The following is a 21,284-nucleotide window of genomic DNA, read 5'->3' as shown; positions in this document are numbered from 1 at the left end:
GAACGCACTGAAGCCGACGCGCAGGCTGCGAACCCCGAAAGCCAGCGGTCGTCGCCCGAGGGAAAAGCTTACCCCTCCCGCCAGGGGAAGAAACGCGGGAAGCCGCCAGTAGGCGGGGAAGAAGACAGAAGCGGGAAACCGCCATTTTGAAAGTGGGCGGGGAAAGAAGACAAGCGCGGGAAACCGCCATTTTGAAAAAAAAGAGTTAAAGAAATATTTCGTTGTTGTTCTCAGGAAGAGTGTGAAGATGCCTAAGCGTAGTAACATCAACGGTTTCGATTCCGATGTGGAAGATTGGGCCACGTATGTAGAACGCATCGAGATATATTGTAAGGTCAATAAGATAGCAAATTATGACAAAGCTCTAACCTTACTAAACTCAATGGGCTCAAAGACATATGGGTTATTGAAGCATCTTCTATCACCAGCTAAACCGGCGGATCAGTCTTTCGCTAATATTGTTGCTGTCCTGAAGGATCATTTTAACCCCGCACCGCTGATGTTAGCGGAACGATCAAAATTTTACGTGACAACACAACGAAAAGAGGAAAGCAACGCGGAGTACCTGGTTGAACTGTGTAGGCTAGCAAAATACTGTCAGTTTGGGGTAAATCTGACAGAGGCACTGAGAGACAAGTTCGTGTGCGGGATGTCGAAGGAAGGAACACAAAAACGACTGCTCGAAGAGAACGATCTTACACTTGATAAGGCTGTCCTTATTGCAGCATCGCACGAAGCCGCAGCGAGAGGCACGGCGGAAATGCAGCGGAAGACAACGGTACTCAGTGTGGATCAAATGACTTCAGGTACAACGAAATGTTATCGTTGTGGGAAGACAACACACGACCAGAACCAATGCTGGTTTAAAAACCAGGAATGTAGAAAATGTGGCAAGCTTGGTCACATAGCTAAGGTATGCCGGCCAGGAAAGATGACCAGCAATAATAAGTCACCGCAGAAGAAGTACAGAAAGGTACATAAGGTGACTGGGAAGAGTCCAGATGAACAGAATTCGGACTCAGACTCCAGCAGCAAGGAACTGGGTAGCCTGAGGACTCACAATGTGAGTAAAGAAGCTGACCGACAAACTATCTGGGTCACACTACAGATTGCAAAAGTCCAAGTGAAGATGGAAGTGGACACCGGATCAGCGTTGACAGTCATGAATAAGCAAGATTACAAAAAGTTATTCAAACATATTCCCCTACGAGATACGGAGATAGTATTGCAGACATACACGGGGCACAGAGTATACCCCATCGGAAAGATAGAAGTCAAGGTGAGATACAAGGACAAAGATCACCAAGGGATGGACATGTATGTGCTGCCCAAGGGAGGTCCACCACGTCTGGGACGGGAGTGGATCAGGAAAATAAAGATAGACTGGCATTCACTAAACACAATGACGGTAGATTCCGGAAAGGAAGATGTCAAACCTGAACGGTTGTCCAGAATATTGGACGAAGCTAAAGAGGTATTCCAGCAAGGACTGGGAACACTGAGAGGAATTAAAGCAAAAATCAAGATTGCAGAACATGCAAGCCCAAAATTTTTCAAAGCCAGGTCGGTACCTTACGCGATACGACCTGCTGTGGAGGCAGAATTGGAAGAGCTTGAACGTTCAGGGGTACTGTCTAAGGTGGACTGGAGTGAGTGGGCCACGCCCATTGTGCCCGTCATGAAGTCTTCATCAAGTAACAAGCCAAGGGGACCGGGAAAGGTCCGCATCTGCGGAGACTTCAAGATCACAGTTAATCCGGTGCTTCACACGGTACAATACCCGCTCCCGTGGATTGAGGATATCTTTGCTTCATTGTCTGGCGGGAAACACTTCACCAAGATAGACCTGGCACAAGCATACTTACAAATGGAAGTCGAGGAAGAGTCGCGCCAGTATCTCACAATCAACACGCACAGAGGCTTGTATCGTTATAATAGACTGGTTTTTGGAGTAGCTTCGGCTCCAGCAATTTGGCAGAGGGCCATGGAGCAGGTCTTACAGGGTATTCCTGTTATTTGGACGATATCCTGATTACGGGAGAAGACGAGGAGGAACACCTCACAAATTTGAAACTGGTGCTCACCAGGTTGAAGGAATATGGCCTTCGAGTTAATCGCCAGAAATGCGAGTTCTTCCAGAAATGGATCTCGTACTGCGGTCATGTCATTGACCAAGAGGGGCTGCACAAGTCACCTGACAAGATAGAAGCTGTCGTGAAGGCCCCCGCTCCGGAAAATGTATCACAGTTGAGATCGTTTCTGGGGTTGATTAATTATTACCACAAGTTTCTGCCAAATCTATCCACGGTGCTGCATCCGCTGAATGCTCTGTTGCGGAAAGAAGTACCATGGAAGTGGAGCGAGGACTGTAAGAAGGCCTTTCGCAGAAGCAAGGCGTTGATTACCTCTGAGGAAGTGTTGGCTCATTTCAACCCAACGTTACCTCTTCGTCTAGCTTGTGATGCTTCCCCTTATGGAATTGGAGCAGTACTTTCACACAAGTTACCAAATGGCTCGGAAAGGCCAGTCGCATTTGCGTCCCGATCATTGACCTCCGCTGAGCGAAATTATGCTCAGATAGATAGGGAGGCCCTCAGCCTTGTATGGGGAGTAAAGAAATTCAATCATTACCTGCAGGGCAAGAAGTTCACATTACTGACAGACCACCAGCCGTTGGTGTCCATATTCAACCCTAACAAGGCCGTTTCCACTATGACAGCGCAAAGGCTACAGAGGTGGTCCATGTTACTTGGGGCACACCAATATGACATCGAATACAAAAGGTCCAAACAGCATGGAAATGCTGATGGGTTATCGCGCCTACCGTTGCCAGTAGTAGAAGAGGCGGCTACAGTGGACCCGGTAGAGATGTTCCACTCATCCATAGTGGAATGTCTACCAGTAACAAATTCGATGATCGAAAATGAAACAAGAAATGACCCGACTCTCTCACGAGTCTACGATTTAACAGTGGAGGGATGGCCAGCACATGGCGAACCAACGCTGCCCGCATTTTCGCAAAGAAAAGAACAGCTGTCAGTGTGCCGAGGAACCTTGATGTGTGGATCTAGAGTGGTGATTCTACCCAAACTTCAGCAGAAGGTGCTAAAGGAGCTTCATGAGGGGCATCTGGGTAGAGTGAAAATGAAGAACCTAGCAAGAGCGTTTGTGTGGTGGCCAGGTATTGATGGAGGCATCGAAGAAATAACCAAGAGCTGTCTAGGATGCCAGAAGGTCCAAAACGCGCCACCACAAGCTCCTCTGCATCCATGGGAGTGGCCCTCATCTCCTTGGCAAAGGGTACACGTCGACTTTGCTGGTCCATTTATGGACTCAATGTTTCTAATCGCGGTGGATGCGCACTCCAAGTGGCCGGAGGTAATAAAGATGTCCTCCACCACCACGGAAAAAACCATCACAGTATTAAGGACCATATTTGCCAGGAATGGGCTGCCGGAACAGATCTGTTCTGATAATGGACCGCAATTTGTGTCCGAAGAATTCAGGAAGTTCTTAAAAAGGAATGGGGTCAAGCACTACACGTCAGCCCCATACCATCCCGCCACCAATGGATTAGCTGAAAGGTTTGTCCAGACCTTCAAGAAGGCCATAAAGGCCATGGGTAATGAAGACATCAACCTACAACATAAGGTAGATAACTTCTTGTTGGCGTACAGGAATGCAACACATGCGGTCACAAACCAAACTCCCGCCATGATGTTTTTCAATAGAAGACTAAGATGCCGGCTGGATTTGATTAAGCCAAACGTCAGAAGGGACGTAGAGAACCGGCAATTTCAGGGCATGAATGAAAGGCCAACTAGATCCTTTCAGATAGGTCAACAAGTTTTGGCCCGGGACTACCGTACCGAGAAATGGCAGCCTGGAACTATTGGGAAAAGGCTAGGGCCGCTGATGTATACCGTGGACATTGGTGACAGCATAATAAGGCGCCATGTTGACCAGATCATAGGGTCATCCACAAAGGACCAACCTACTCCACAACCTTACACGGCTAATGTTGAAGCAGAGATACCCAGAGCACCTACCTCCGATCTGGTAATACTGGAATCAGATGAACCTGACACTGTCCTTCAAGCCGAATCGACCTTGCCAGAAGAACCTACTACCCCGCCGAAAACTACTACACCACCGAGGCGTTATCCGGACAGAGTCAGGAAGCCTCCAGAGAGACTGAATCTGTGAACTGTTTTGCATAAGTTGTATATATGTTATGATGTTATGTTAATGGGGAATAAGTATGTTGTAAGCTAAAAAGGGAGGATTGTAGTGTATGTAACTGTTCTACCTTTAAGAGAACTATTGTATGTAACCATCCACCTTTAAGAGAACTATTTTAGGTGTGGCACTACTTTATCTTGGCTGCTGTATACTGTAATACCGACAGTGACCACACCGGTATATAAGTGCTGTGTCAGGATTTATTGGGCAGATTCGCCCTGACCTTCGAATAGTAAAGTCCTGTTAAAGTTACTCTTGTAGTCTGTGTATTAATTCGCCATAATACCTACAGACTTTACAGTACCCTTTAATTTATATTGCCTCTCCTCGTTCTTCCTACCAAAATGTATCACTTCGCACTTTTCTGCATTAAATTTCATCTGCCACGTGTCTGCCCATTCCACCAGCCTGTCTATGTCCTCTTGAAGCCTATCACTATTGTAGGGGGTGGCGTGTGCCTCAGTCACTGCACTGAGGACTGCCTTGAGGACGGGGTCTTTGGTTTGGACCGTCTTGAGGTCTGGGGCTAAAGCTACCCCTACACACCCTGGTGTTCCATTCCTACCCCTGACTGCTGCTACAGGACTGGACCCATATGGATCCCAGAAAGTGCCGGTGCGGGCACCCTCCTTAGCTAGCACATCAGCCTGCTGGTTGCACTGACTACGGGGTACTGTGGAGGAATGGGCTTTCACCTTATGGATGAAAATCTCCCCTTCCTCCCCCACTGCTGCTAAGATTTTCTCCAGCAGGGGTTTCACTGTGAGGGGTCTCCCGTCGGCGGAGGTGTATCCGCAGCGGGACCAGATGGCCATGTACTCCGTACACAAATTGCACGTGAACATACTGTCCGAGCAAATCGTGTACAGGGTGGGGAAGATTTTGGGGTGTGTAACAATGTACACTACCGTGGACAGTTCAGCCTGCTGGGCGCTCATGGCGCTGGGGAGCTTAATTGCCAGGGCAATGTTTGCCGCTGGGTCATAAACTCCACATCCTGTGAGTCGCTCACCAGCAGATACCGTGCTGGAGCCATCCACATAGATTTCGCGGCCTGTAGGGTGTATCCCGGCCCGCAAACCTATGTCCACTTCCCAAACCCCTTCTATGGAACACCGGTGGGCTGTTCCAGGATATACCAAGTTGGCTGCGAGCTTTGGCTAGCAAAGCCCTTTTACCTTTAGGTCCATCTGTGAGAGAATCAGGGTCCAGCGAGCAATGCGGGCATTGCTCACTGTCCCATCTTTGATTCTCCCGTCCAGGAGCATCTGGGCGGGTGTGTGATGGGTGAGGAGGGTGATGGGAGAGGTGCCTGTAATGATCAGTGATCTTTTCACAGCCCAATGTGTGGCCAAGAGGTGCCTCTCACAATTGGAGTAGCTCTTCTCCACATCCATGAGTATGCTGGAGGAGTAAACCACCGGCCTCAGCCTGCCATGCCGCTCTTGGAGCAGCACAGCACTCAGGCTGTCCCCGCTGGCTGCTACCTCCAGGAAGAACTCTTTTCCCCCATCTATGGCCCCTAGAGCTGGTGCGGTCTGCAGGTCTTTCTTGAGCCTGACAAATGCTGCCTGGCAACCCTCATCCCAAGCCCACTCCACTCCCTTGTGTAGGAGTCAGAGCAGAGGGGCTGCTGTGGCTGCATATTCTTCAATATAGTCTCTGCAGTACCCGGTTAGCCCTAGAAACGACCTCACACCCGTGACTGTGTTGGGGACTGGTAACTCCTGTACCGCTTCCCTTCTAGCCTTATCTATGGCCCTTTCCCCAGCGCGTACGGTCAGGCCCAGGAATTTCACCTCCTGCTGGCCGATCTGCACTTTCTTTGGGTTTACTTTAAAACCCTCCTGCCTGAGCAGTTCCAGCAGTTCGGCCAGTCATGGGCCATGCTCCTCTCTCGAATCAGTGAAGAGGAGCAGGTCATCCACATACTGTACCAGCTGCCTGGGCTGGCTGAAACCCTTTAGACTGTTTGCCATGCATTGATGGAAAATGCTGGGCCTATTGTGGAAGCCCTGAGGCAAACAGTTCCATGTGTACTGTTGCCCTTTAAAGCTAAAGGCAAACTTGTACTGGTCCTCCCTCCTTAAAGGGATGGACCAAAACCCGTTGGAAATATCCAGCACCGTGAAAGTGGTCGCGGATGCTGGGATACTTCCTAGTGTAGGAATTAACACAAGCGGGGTTGGGGTTATGGTTATTGTCTCTGGCCAGTCAGAAGCCTCTGAGCTGCTCCAGGGACCCCCATGCGGTTTTGAAGCGCTCCCCTATTCCTGGTTCTGACCGCCGGACTTATTCGGTAGCGATGTAGACAGAAAAACGTGACTCGTGGTTCGGGTGCAAAACAGACCAGTATTTATTGAAACAAAAGAAACAACTTAAAAATAATCGATACAACACACCTATGCCTGGTACAGCACTTTTGCTTAACACAGTTCACTTATCATTTACTGCAGCACTCTTTTGCTTTGTGGCTTTACTTAATTACAGCACCTTTGACTAGTGCAACACACCGTTAATACAGCACACTTTGCTCACTACAGCACCTCTGCTTAGTAGCTTTTACTTAAATACAGCACTTTAATGCAGCTGCTTAGTGTCCACTGAAGCACCTTTCTGCTTAGCGCAACACTGTTACTCAAATACAGCACTTTACTTCTTACAGATCACTTAATGTTCACTACAGCACTTCCCTGCTTAGTGCAACACTTTTATTCAAATACAGCACTTTTAATACAGGACTGTGTTCACTACAGCACTTCTCTGCTAGTGCAACACTGTTACTTAAATACAGCACTTTACTTCTAACAAATCACTTAATGTTCACTACAGCACTTCCCTGCTTAGTGCAACACTTTTATTTAAATACAGCACTTTTATTACAGAACTCAGTGTTCACTACAGCACTTCTCTGCTAGTGCAACACTGTTACTTAAATAGGGGAGGAGAGAACAGACACAACGAGGGAAAATCAACTAAAATTACAGTTCTAACAAAATTCCCCTTAATTCCCACCCCTATACCTATTCTAAGTTGCCTTGTAATGGGCCAGAAAAGGTATGCTCACCAATGAAAATGCCTGCTCCGTGCCCCCTGCAGTCTATGACCTTCACTGCCCCAAAGTAGAAAATACCCCAGTATTTAAAAGTAAACTGCTGGTATCCCACTCCTTTAGGCAGGCTGCTGAGCTGTTCTTCTGTAGGCAGAGCACGGAGGCGAGGCGGCAGAGAGAGAGAGAGAGAGATGGGTTCTTGAGAAGCTATCTTATAGCCCAATTGGGGCCGAAACCTTCCTGCCCAAATCCAGGTGCACCTGGGCTGAACAAAAGGGATCCAAACTGTCCCCATTGTCTGTGATGGGTTTGGATGAATTACCCATTTATCATGATGGGTTTGTGAATGTATTCCCATTCATCGTACTGGGTTTGCATGGAGCTGCCTTGGTTTGAAAAAAAGCATATCTTTCTATAATTGCTGAGTAAACAGCTTTGGAAGTTAGTGTAAACAAAAATAATTGTCCTGTGGTCAAACTGAAACCGCAGTCTCAAGTGGTTAATCCTTTGTGTAAACATAATAGCAGTTTCTGTCGATTGTCTCTGCAGGGAGGGGAACTCCCTGAACTGCCTTTGATTGGCAGTTTAGTCAGCCATCTTTGATCTTCCCTTTTCATATGTCCACAGTCTGTGTCCAGACACGAGGTCGGGCAGCCATCTTTGATTACCCCTTTTTCACAGACACACACAAGCTGCCTTTTCAATGTCTTTTGTCTTCTGCTACGAGGTCTGATGGCCACTTTGATCCCTGGATTTTAAAGGTATATTACCCAGGTATTCTTTAATCAAAATTCAATCTTCGGAACTGTAGGAAATTTCAAAATTATTGCGAAATCCTTACAGTCCCCCATCGGATACTAAAACTTGCTTGTAGTATCCTGGCCAAAGGTGAGCAATAATTTCTGACCCCCCACAAACAACCTTCCCTTAATACTGATCTAAATCTATCTACGATCTCCCGACACTTCCATCTCCCCTGCCCAGAGAGTATCGCAGTACGGTAGGCATCTATCGACAGAAAACAAAATTAATTAAATAATCAATACACGGAGGGGGTCCAATGCCCCTGCACCACTTATATTCACAATAAGTCAAGCATGGAGGGGGTCCGACACCCCTGCACCACTTGTAACATAATTTTAACATGATACAACATCTTTAATGGGATTGTCACCCAGCCAACATATCTGCTAAAAATACACATGGAATACAACGAGCTTCCCTTTTTTTTATTACAATGCAATTGCCTGGCACTTTATTAAATGGCACTATTCTTCAGCCATAAATGTATTTTAAATTTTCACAATGCAAACATAACAATTCATAGGCATATGCAATTCGTTCCCTTAACTCCAAACAAGCAGTAAAATAATTAACAAGCTTTGTAAATTCTTAGTATTAAATTGAATTTCCAGTCTTAATCTTAAATTGAAATTCCAGTAACAGTTTAAATGTTGTGGGCATCCACCTCCTGCAGACCCCTTCCTTCACGGGCTGGGAGTGCTCCTTCCTTCGGCACTCATCGACACGCTGGTCCTCTGTGCCTTCCGGAAATCTGAAAAAGACTTAAAAAACATGTCGCCGGGTCCCCTGGCTCGGGGGGGTGTAATCAGGTCCCGCGACCTCGATTCACAATACAATTCTGGAATGGTACCATACTTAAAACTTATACACTAATAATATCACTACCGAATTGCAATATAAAAATTAAAATGATCACGTTCTACCTTAATCCTTGTACACACTACTTGAACAAAGCTATATACAAGCACTGCCCGTCTCCGGGCGGCCAGCCTAATCCCTGGTTGGGCTGCCACAGGCTGCTCCCTGCGGCATGGCTGGACTGATTACAACTTCTGGCCCCTCGCAGCTTATGGCGGCTGGTTGGGGACCTCTGCCTTCTGGCTTCTCCCTGACTTGGGAGTCCACCCTACTCCACTGGAAAGTGGGTGACCATACTTTCTTGGGCTGGGTACCCGAAGAGATCTCCTAGGGAGTGTCGCTGGTGGGGCTACCCCGGCGAGCAGACCCTTAGCTTGGGTCACACTCCCTGCTGGCTGGGGACCTCCTCCTTCGGGTCCTCCCTTCCCAACCCTGGGCTGGGGACAGGCAATTCCTTGCCACCGGCTGAGAGCCTTCCCCTTCAAGTCTAAAACCTGGTTCAGATTCCTCTCCGGAGTCCCACAAGAGAGGAGGAATCGCTCGGGCCAAGTGCTGGGGGACTTCTCTTATACACCCGACTGCGCCTGCGTGTACAGTCTGTGTGTGCATACTCACTGCAGGCTGGGGATTTCTAATCTCAGGTAGAATCCCAGCTGCCTGTTTCCCTGCCCCCTGCTTAAACAAACCGCATTGTTTGATATAATTGGCTGCCTGCCAGTAATCCTGTTCTGAATCCATTTCTCTTACCAGGGCGGCCTTAAAGGTGGAGTCTGGGGCTTGGACTTGCTTTTGGTCTGGGACCAAAACTATCCCGTGTGCCTCCCTTGTCCTGGATTACTGCTACTGGACCTGCTTTACAGGGGTCCCAGAACTCTCCTTCCCTGTTCCCCTGCTTGAATAACTTACTCTGGTCATGAATGGCTCCTCCCCTAACACAAGCCACAGCGCCTGCCTGTGCAGCCTGTGAGCTTGTACCTGCTGTGGGCTGAGGATTTCTGTCCTCAGGTTCACTCCCAGCTGCCTGTTTCCCTGTGGATCCCATTAAGCTAGATGGGACCTCGTTAGACCGGGGTGAATTGGTCAGGTCTTCTGAGTGGACCACCGTGCTGGGGGCCCCAGTTTCCACTGAATATCTCCCCTGCACCATCTTCACCCCCATATCAACATAGGGCCTGCTCCCCTCAACATTTTCGCGGTGACACAGGTCAACAGGCTGCGCTGGCTCTAGTCATTGCTGGGAGTGAGGTGGGGCAGACGGGGTTAAAGCACTGGTGGTGGCTGCTACTCTCCCCTGGCCAGTCAGAAGAGATCGCATTGCCTCCAATAGTGACTCGACCCAGGGGGGGACATTCCTGTCTCTACCACCTCATCCTCCACCCCCCTTTGCTGCCAGAGCTCCTGAAAGCTCGGACCTGCCTTCGGGCTGATCAGACATATCATCCCCTTTGCTCTTTTTAAAGCCATATTCAAGCTTTCTATCTCTGCTCTACAGGGGCCATGATCTGCTTCCTCAAACCCTTGCTCACAGGCCAGCTTATATGCTGCCTTTACCTCCCTAACCTTTTCCTCCTGCTCTTTTATTTCTTGTATGAGGCGAGCATTCTCCTCCCGCACCCTCATCTCATTGTTCTTGGCCTCTGCAACTAGGCACTTCAGGTACTCTGACTCGTGCCTCGTGTGGCTTTTGCCCTCACTAAACTGAACCACCAGGTGCTCTACCTTGGCCTGGTATTCTTCAACCTCCCTTTCCCTATCTCAACTCTCTGCTCTGGCTTCCCTAAGCGTGCGGGTGACTTCCCCAAGCCTGCGGGAACCTAACCACAAACAAACCAGTGGGATAAAAAGAAACCCAATAACTGCTGCTCTTTCCAGACCCAAACCACTGTCTGCCACATCGCACACTGTTGCCGACGGTCCTGCCGCAGTCGCCATTTTGTAGGAATTAACACAAGCGGGGCTGGGGTTATGGTTATTGTCTCTGGCCAGTCAGAAGCCTCTGAGCTGCTCCAGGGACCCCCGTGTGGTTTCGAAGCACTCCCCTATTCCTGGTTCTGACTGCCGGACTTATTCAGTAGCGATGCAGACAGAAAATCGTGACTCGTGGTTCGGGTGCAAAACAGACCAGTATTTATTGAAACAAAAGAAAGAAACAACTTAAAAATAATCGATACAACACACCTATGCCTGGTACAGCAATTTTGCTTAACACAGTTCACTTATCGTTTACTGCAGCACTCTTTTGCTTAGTGGCTTTACTTAAATACAGCACCTTTGACTAGTGAAACACACCTATAATACAGTACACTTTGCTTACTACAGCACCTCTGCTTAGTGGCTTTTACTTAAATACAGCACTTTAATGCAGCTGCTTAGTGTCCACTGAAGCACCTTTCTGCTTAGTGCAACACTTTTATTCAAATACAGCACTTTTAATACAGAACTCAGTGTTCACTACAGCACTTCTCTGCTAGTGCAGCACTGTTACTTAAATACAGCACTTTACTTCTTACAAATCACTTAATGTTCACTACAGCACTTCCCTGCTTAGTGCAACACTTTTATTTAAATACAGCATTTTTAATACAGAACTCAGTGTTCACTACAGCACTTCTCTGCTAGTGCAACACTGTTACTTAAATAGGGGAGGAGAGAATGGACACAACGAGGGAAAATCAACTAAAATTACAGCTCTAACAAAATTCCCCTTAATTCCCACCCCTATACCTATTCTAAGTTGCCTTGTAATGGGCCAGAAAAGGTATGCTCACCAATGAAAATGCCCGCTCCGTGCCCCCTGTGGTCTATGATCTTCACTGCCCCAAAGTAGAAAATACCCCAGTATTTAAAAGTAAACTGCTGGTATTCCACTCCTTTAGGCAGGCTTCTGAGCTGTTCTTCTGTAGGCAGAGCACGGAGGCGAGGCGGCAGAGAGAGAGAGATGGCTTCTTAAGAAGCTATCTTATACCCCAAGTGGGGCCGAAATCTTCCCGCCCAAATCCAGGTGCATCTGGGCTGAACAAAAGGGATCCAAACTGTCCCCATTGTCTGTGATGGGTTTGGATGAATTACTCATTTATCATGATGGGTTTGTGAATGTATTCCCATTCATCGTACTGGGTATGAATGGAGCTGCCTTGGTTTGAAAAAAAGCATGTCTTTCTATAATTGCTGAGTAAACAGCTTTGGAAGTTAGTGTAAACAAAAGTAATTGTCCTGTGGTCAAACTGAAACCGCAGTCTCAAGTGGTTAATCCTTTGTGTAAACATAGTAGCAGTTTCTGTCGATTGTCTCTGCAGGGAGGGGAACTCCCTGAACTGCCTTTGATTGGCAGTTTAGTCAGCCATTTTTGATCTTCCCTTTTCATATGTCCACAGTCTGTCTCCTGACACGAAGTCGGGCAGCCATCTTCGATTACCCCTTTTTCACAGACACACACAAGCTGCCTTTTCAATGTCTTTTGTCTTCTGCCACGAGGTCTAACGGCCATTTTTATACCTTGATTTTAAAGGTATATTACCCAGGTATTCTTTAATCAAAATTCAATCTTCGGAACTGCAGGAAATGTCAAAATTATTGCGAAATCCTTACACTATCAGGTCGGCAACTGCTGCTACCGTGGGTGCACAGGCTGGGATGTTGCTGTTGAGCACCCGATAGTCCACCGTGGCCCTCCAGGAGTTGTCCGGCTTTCTAACTGGCCACAGTGGAGAGTTTATGTGGGTGGCTATCGGTCTCAGGACCCCCTGCTGTACCAAGGAGGACATGGCTGCTTCCATGTCTGGCTCCGCTTCCCTGGGGAAGTTGTACTGTTTTTGTGGTCGGGCCATGGTCATCTATGCTGACCTCAAACCCGTTGACCCTCCCACAGTCGTGTTTATGTGTGGCAAATGTGGCTAGGTGGGCTTGCACAAATGCCTGGAACTCCTTTGGGGTATTGCTGACCATGAGCTCGAGGTTATAACCCTCTTTAGGCTTCATGGTGCACATGGTCCCCTTCCCTTCTTTCCCTGCCATCCTTTCCTGTATTTGCCCCCCATAGGCAATGATTCCTTAAATCCACTAGGATCCCGTGGCCCACAATAAAGTTGGCTCCCAGAATCCCCTTTCCACCCTCCACTTCCCACTTCATTAGGATACAGGTCCACTTAGAGCGGAGTGTTCCTAAACGAATGGAGAACGGGATGGAAAATGAGCCGGCCTGTTCCCTGCCTGTGAATCCCGACAGGCTGTACGGGGCCCCGCTGGATAGAGGTGAGGTGGTGGGGTTAGCTGAATGGATCATGCTGCATGATGCCCCCGTGTCCAACAGGTAGATCCCCTTTACCCTTTCTACCTCCATCCCCACGAGGAGTCTCTTCCATACATCGTACTGAAGGGAACACAGGTAGATAGGCTGTGCTGGCTCTAGTCAGGGCTGTGGGTTGGATGGAGCTGATGGGGTCAGAGCACCTGTAGTGGCCGCTACCCTCCCAGGGCCAGTCAATAGGGACCTCATGGCGTCCAAAAATGACTCGACCGTGGCGGGAGGGATTCCTGTCTCTGTCTTTTGGGCTGGGACTGTGGAATTCTTTCCCTTGTTGCCCTTCCAAGGGTTTTTGCACTCCTTCATCCAGTGTCCATCCTTCCCACACCCATAACAATTGAGCTTTGTGCTAGAAGGGTTATTCCCTTCCTGATGCCACTCCTTCCTACCCTGTCCGGGTTTTACCTCATGCACCTTCCCCTTAGGTGGGTGTGCATCAGTTCCCCTACCATTCCTATAGGCTACGGTCAACTGTCTGATCACTGTAAGTTCGGTGGTCAGGGGATTCTTAGGGTCAAACCAGACTTCCGCCTTGGCCTGGACCTGTGATAAGCTGTTTGCCACCAGGCAGCGGAACCAGTGGGCCAGCTGGTCCCGGTCCAGGAACGCCCGGTTAGGTACCCCTGTACAGGCTCTCCTATATACCGGCCATAACCTGTCCGCGAAAGCCTGCGGGGTTTCCCCTGCGAGCTGCACTGTCTTCTCCACATGGGAGAAAGGACTTCCTTCATTCATCCCCATGGCCTCCAGAACTTCCTCCTTGAGCTCCCCATACGCACACTGTCCCCTCTTACACTGGTCAGAGAGGGACTGGAGGAGCTTACCCTCCAAAGAGAATAGCAGCATTTTGGTCTGCTCAGCATCATCACATTCGTTGATGCTGGCTGCCTGTTCCACTTCCCTGAAATGGACCGAGGGGTTCCCTTTTTTGGTAAGCTTTGGGATATGGCTCACCATAGCCCTAAGCTGTTGGGTGCCGTAGGGTACTATGAACTGGTTTTGGAGGGGACCCTCTTCCCCGTCATTAGTGGGTGGGCCAAACCTCCGCTGCCGGGCTGGGCACATCGGCCCTGGCTTCAGCCTCTCTTGTGGGGGTTGTTCCACCTCCACTTCTACCCCTAACTCCACCCACCTTTGCTGCCAGACTTCGCTAAAAGTGGTGCTATGGGTGGTGGTCGTGGGATCTCCTGTTCCTCAACCGGGTCGTCGCTTGGCACTAACTGTGGTGTCTGAACCGTTCTCCCCTTGTTCCCTGTAAAATCCGCCTGGGCTGCCTTTGTGCTTATGAGGCACACCATGCCCTTTGCCTTCCTTAGGGCAAGGCTCAGATTCTCTATCTGTTCCTTGCAGGGGCCATGATCTGCATCTTCAAACCCCTGTTCGCTCGCTAACTTATAGGATGCCTTTACGTCTTTCACTTTCTCTTCCTGCTCTCTTACTTGTTTCGCTAGGCGGGCATTCTTCTCCCACAACCTCAGCTCATTGCTCTTGGCCTCGGTGACCTGGCACTGTAGGTATTCCAACCTGGCCTTATGTTCCCCCATTAACTGTTCCCTTTCCTGGTTTAGGACCTGCAATGCTACCAGTAACTTGTCCCCTGCTAGAGTGTTGTCTTGGACCTCCAGGGCTGACTCCCGTATCTCGGCTGCCTGTGCTTCAACGAGCCTGTCCAAAAGCTGGATCTGCTTCTTGAAGCACATTAGCCAGACTGCCTTCTCTATGGATTTCTTGTGATCCTTCCCTTCTGTCCACTTAGCTGCGGCATCTACCAGACGTCCAGCCTTTAACAGATTGGTGATCCACTTCTTCGTGATATTCACCTTGCTGAACACATAATCAGAAATCCTCTCCTCCATTATGGTTTGCTCTTCTGAACCATTGTCTACTGTATCGCACCCCTGTTGCCGGTGTCCTGCCGCGGTCGCCATTTCTGTAGGGGGTGGCGTGTGCCCAGTCAGCTCTGCCCCTGACTGTCTCTGAGCGGTTCGAATCGCTCCCACTCCCCTGGGTTCTAGGCACCTGACTTAGGCACAGGCGGCGATACAGAATTAGTGTAGACAACTGGTTTGGTACAAGAAAACCGTAATTTTATTAAAGGCACAACAATATTACAACACTGGAAATTACTAGAATAATTACAGGTATATCAAAAGTACACTTAGTTGGGAATGGGGAACACACGGCACAATGAGGGAACAATCACATTAATAATCCCCCTACCCTTGTCCCACCCCCAATACCTAACTAGATTGAGCTAAGAGGGGCCAGGGATTTATGCTCACCAATGGGGTTTCCTTGACAGTTCGAAACCTGTCAATTAAGCTGGTTGCGGTTTTGGGGTTTGCTCTTTGTGTCCTTTGGGGCCTGCCGTCCCCACGTGGTCTCAGTCTTGGGAACTGCGAAGGTCCCTCAGTTGGGTTGAGTCCGCTGATGCGGCAAGGGCACGGTTATGGATTTGTCCGGTAAGTCCCCTTTTCTTTTGCTAGAAATAGGGATAGTAAAGTCTTTTGTTGGATACCTTAGGTTGTAGAGTGGAAACTTCGGGTTTTGTTCTTCTTGTGGTGGTTTGGTCGTCGAGTTTCGTTGCGGCTGGGGCTCGGTTGGTGGCCCTCGGTGTCGGCTTGTTCATGTAAGGCTGTCCTCGGTTGAGCCTGCCCTGCCGTGCTGGTGCGTCGATCTTGCTGTTTGGTTCTGTTCCTTATCGTGCCCCGATGGCTGGCCCTCTTCTGCCGTGCTGAGCGTCCTGAGCGTTTGGCCGCCGGTGTTATGCTGGGCGTCCTCCGCGTCAGAGCGGGAAGAGAAGAGAAGAAGAGAAGAGCCCTTGGCTACCGGTGGGCCTACAATTATACAGGTTTTGCCGTCCCTTATCTGCGCGCCAAATCAGGTCGAGTTCTTTGTTTAATTTTGGCGGGCTCGTCTAAGGTGATTACAGTCATTCACCTTAACGGCTTTTGGGGCGGTTGTCTCCTTGCTTAATGACTTCAATATCTTGGTTGTTTGTCATTTATGAAGTTTAATCGGCGTTTTCCTGGCTTGGTAGCTACTTCGAACTGTAACCGATTATTTATGCAAAAAGTTAATGGCCTCAAGATTAGGTCTATACTGAGTTGATCTGTTTCAAGATGAAGGATGCATATTCTATGTTTATCTAGCTGTCTGGTTTTAGAAATGACAAAATCTCTCTCTTACACAGGTCCATGCATGTCAGGTTTCTTTTCAAAGCTTTGAATGGGCCTGCCTTTGCAGGGCCTTGCTTTTTAAAATCCTGCAGGCTTCTGTCACGAGGTTCAGAAGCCATTTTCTTTTGGGTACCCTTTTTAATAACTTGTCCAAAATCAGGGTCCCTTTTCTTAGCAACTTTTGAGGAATGTGGGAATTTTGAGAACCCTACTCTACCCTCCTCACTGTTCACTATACTTCCAAGTTTTGTGTCATCTGCAAATTTTGTAACTGTGCCCTGTACACCCAAGTCCAAGTCATTAATATATATCAAGGAAAGCAGTGGCCCTAGTACCGACCCCTGGGAACACCACTGTATACCTTCCTCCAGTCCGATAAACAACCGTTCACCACCACTCTGTTTCCTGTCACTTAGCCAATTTTGTATCTATGCTGCCACTGTTCCTTTTATTCCATGGGTTTCAATTTTGCTGGCAAGCCTATTATGTGGCACTTTATCAAACATCTTTTGGAAGTCCATGTACGCCACATCAACCGCATTGCCCTCATCAACCCTCTCTGTTACCTAATCAAAAAACACGATCAAGGTAGTTAAACACGATTTTGTCCCTGATTATCATTTCTAAAAGCTTCCCCACTACCGAGGTTAAACTGACTGGCCTGTAATTGCTGGGTTTATCCTTACATCCTTGTACGCCCAAGTATAGAAAATTACAGCCATTTGTATCCGTAACATAATGCACCAAATACATAGGGTAAATTTTACCAGGCTACAGTCAAGAGCAAAGTCTCGATGGGCACCAGAATTTATAGTAATGGCAGGCATTTTGCAGCAAACATTTTTGGGGCTGTGCAGGAGGTTGCACTGCAGGCCTGTAAAACTCCATTAGAAGATTGAAAATTATGTTAATTAATCTCCCACTGAATATGTTTTGGATGTTGCTCCATGCCTCGTGCCGAGATCTACTATATAAAATAGATTCATGACAAGTCCTTTGTCGTGGCTTGATCCAGTTAGAATGTTAAAGTAAGGTTACTGTTACAAAACTTGATTGCAAACTTTGAATTTTCATTTTGCATTGATATTTGATCGGATTTTGCTCACTTCAATAACTTTACCTGCTGCAAAGTGCTTGTTTTGAATTTTACTATTGGCAGTTCTCTCCTAAGGTATTGCAGCTGCAATTTAATTTGTCACAAAATGCCAAGGATTGAACTCCTGTTCGTGATTCCAATAGCACTGCACAATCTAGGTGAGAAAGGTAATTTCACAAGAGGACAAGGAATGCAGTTGCATCGACACCTGAGACATTTGCCTGCATTTGTCACTATCCCTGGAGGCACAATTACAGGCACTGCCACACCTACATAAGCATGTCACAGATTTGACTTTGACGCTTCTGCTTCACTAGAGATGCTTGTCATCAAGTCATATCATCTACCGCAGGCTGACTGGCGGACTACATCCAGACTAGGGATGGTTCTTCCCATAGCAGTGAAAGTCATCAGAGTATGCAAGTAGCATTGACCAGATCAGCAAATCAGTAGTGGACACCACAACAAAAAAAAACTTGTCTTAAAAGTAGAAAAATATCCTAAGATACATCACCAAGGTATAATCAAACAAAAATGGACAGCGAGCCGAAAAAGGATATATTAGGTGCAGTGACTAAAGGCTTGGTCAAAGAGGTGGGTTTTAAAGGGGCTATTAAAGGAGGAGAGGGAGGTGGAGGGGTTTAGGGAGGAAATTCTAGACTTGGGGCCTAGATTCTGCCAATGGTGGGGTGAAGAGAAGGGGGGAATGCACAAGAGACCAGAATCAGAGAAATGGAGAGTTTGGGAGGGTGTCTGCAGAGCTGGAGGTGTTTGCAGAGATAGGGAGGGATGAGACCATGAAGTTATTTAAACATGAGGATGAGAATTTTATATTGGAGGCATCGGGAGACAGGGAAGCAAAGTAGGTCAGCAAGGACAGGAGTGATGGGCAAGTGAGACCTGGGGGTAGAGTTTCCACTTTGGGCACAATCGGCAAACTGGGCACAAATAGCACTTGAAATTGCGCTGTTTTACCGAAGTGAAGCGATGGTTCAAGTTTCCAAACACATTTGCATAATTACAAATATGAAATCTTCCATGAACCAGTGCAATCAGTCAGCGTAATAGAACGTAATTGTTTCTTTTTTTCTTTGCATTAAAAAATATTCATTGATATATTTAAGAGTGGTAACCTGGTGCCATTTTACTAATACAGCTGAAAATGGGTTTATCACAAAAAATCAGCCTTTTTAATAAGTGTGTCTCATCCTCCACCTGCGTGTAACTTGATTTTAAATCACAGAAAATGACATAAAAAATATACTGAACCATTTACTAGCTTCATTGGTGCACACTAGTCAGTTTCTCAGATAATTACATTTTTTTAATATGTAAAACTATTAAAATGTGCCTACTAGTGCCTGTGTGCCTAAAAATCTAGCACAATTTCAAGAGGCTCCTCGAACAGCTGCAAATGGGTGGAAACTCAAAGCCCTGATGCAGGATAGGATATGGACAGCTGCATTTTGGATGCGCTGAAGTTTACAGAGTGTATGGAATGGGCGGACAGCCAGGAGATCACTGGAGTAGTCGAGTTAGCAAGTGACAAAGGTGTGGTACTCAGCTTTGGAAGTTCCAATAGGAAAAGATAGCTTTCTAGAATAATGGGGGGAATTTTCACAGGAAAAAAACGGGTGGATTGGAAGTGGGGGGGAAGTGAAAGTTGGAAAAATCTAAAACCCAACCCCAACCCGCCTCCATCCCACCTACTTTACCTTTTACTCAGGCGGGACGGGGGGACAGGCAGCCAAGCCGCTGCCAGGAGGCGGGTTGGCCATTTAAATATGATAATGAGGCCTGAAGCGTCTACTTTAACCTGCTTTGCAGGTTTCACTGCAGGCGGCGTGGATCCCAGGGCACGGGATTCCCGGCAGCTGCAACTGTGGTGTATGTAACCTGTTCCACCTTAAGAGAACTACCTTAAGAGATGTACTACTTTCTCTTGGCTGCTGTATACTGTAATACCGGTGGTGACCACACCGGTATATAAACGTTGTGTAGTGATTTGCTGTTCAGTTCAGCCCTGACCTCCTAATAGTAAAGACCTGTTAAAGTTATTCTTGTTGTCTGTGTCCAGTGATTTATAATAAACATAACTGGGACACACAGACTCAACAGTGGCGACGAGTCCGATCTTACCCTGCGGCAGTTTTACATCCAAGGCAGCTTCGTCCTCAGAACGGGCGTCGAGAAGAGGCATCTGCCCTCATCATCCTGCTGAGCACCACATCGCATGGGAGGCATCGAGAACCCGGGTTAAAAAGAAAAATTCTGACCACGAAGCCCTCCATCAGCGACAGGCAGTGATCACCCCTTCTACCATGGTGGTGGGTAAGCCGATCAGCGACACGAGCAGAAAGTCGGCCGCATTGGCTGTGGAGTAGGGGAGGGAAAACGGAGGAAAAAGGGCGGAGAACTCGACCGCGGCCGGTGAAAAGGGCCGGGCTGCAATCGGGGCCAAGAGGCGCAGCGACTGGGGCAGCGTTAAGGCCACGAGAACCGCGGAGAACTCAACCGCAGCCGGCGTAAAGGACCGGCCTGCAAGTGGGGCTGAGAGGCGCAACAGCAGGGGAAGCGTGAATGCCCACGGGAACCGCGGGGGAGCAAAAAGCAGCGTCGGGGAATTGAGAACCGCTGGGGAGGCGAGAACGGCAGCAGCACGGCAATCGCCATTGCAGCCAGCGGGGGAAGAAGACAAACGCGGGAAGCCGCCATTGTAGTCGGCGGGGGAAGAAGACGAGCGCGGGAAAAACCGCCAAGCGCGGGAAGCCGCCATTTTAGTAGGCGGGGGAAGAAGACAAGCGCGGGAAGCCGCCATTTTGAGAAAAAGAAAATTTAAAGAAACTTGCAAGGATGCCTAAACATGGTAACATCAATGCTTTTGATAGCGATGTCGAAGATTGGGCCACCTATGTAGAACGCATGGAAGTTTATTGTAAAGCAAATGAGGTACCAGATGATAAGAAAGCACTAACCTTATTAAACTCAATGGGTGCGAGGACGTACGGGCTATTGAAGCACCTTGTATCACCAGATAAACCGGCGGATCAGACTTTCGCGAATATTGTTACTGTCCTGAAAAATCATTTAAACCCCACGCCGCTGCTGATAGCGGAACGATTTAAATTTTACAGAAGAACGCAGCTGAAAGAAGAAAGCAACGCTGAATTCTTAATTGAACTGCATAAGCTATCAAAGTACTGTCAGTTTGGAACAGGACTAGCAGATGCGCTGAGAGATAAATTTGTGTGTGGATTGTTAAAAGAAGGAACACAAAAGCGACTGCTAGAAGAGAATGATCTTACGCTTGATAAAGCTGTCACTATTGCAGCATCGCATGAAGCCGCAGCGAGAGGCACTGCTGAAATGCAGCTAAGGTCATCGGAACTCAGCACCAATCAAATGGCCTTGGGTGCAGTAAAGTGTTATCGTTGTGGAAAGACAACGCACGATCAGAACCAGTGCTGGTTCAAAAATCAGGAATGCAGAAAATGTGGCAGGCTTGGTCACATAGCTAAAGTATGCCGGTCAGGAAAGAAGACCAGCAACAAAAAGTCACCGCAGGAAAAGTGCAGAAAGGTACACAAGGTGACAGAGAACAGTTCGGATGAACAGAAGTCAGATTCAGACTCCAGCAGTAAGGAACTGGGTTGTCTAAGAGTACACAATGTGGGTAATGAAGCAGACCTCCAAACTATCTGGGTCACACTTCAGATAGCAGGAGTCCAAGTGAAGATGGAATTGGACACT

This window comes from Somniosus microcephalus, chromosome 2 (genome assembly GCF_052327205.1).
Source record: "Somniosus microcephalus isolate GS21.2 chromosome 2, FLI_Smic_1.0, whole genome shotgun sequence".
Classification (NCBI taxonomy): domain Eukaryota; kingdom Metazoa; phylum Chordata; class Chondrichthyes; order Squaliformes; family Somniosidae; genus Somniosus; species Somniosus microcephalus.
Note: the sequence above shows the minus strand (reverse complement) of the source record.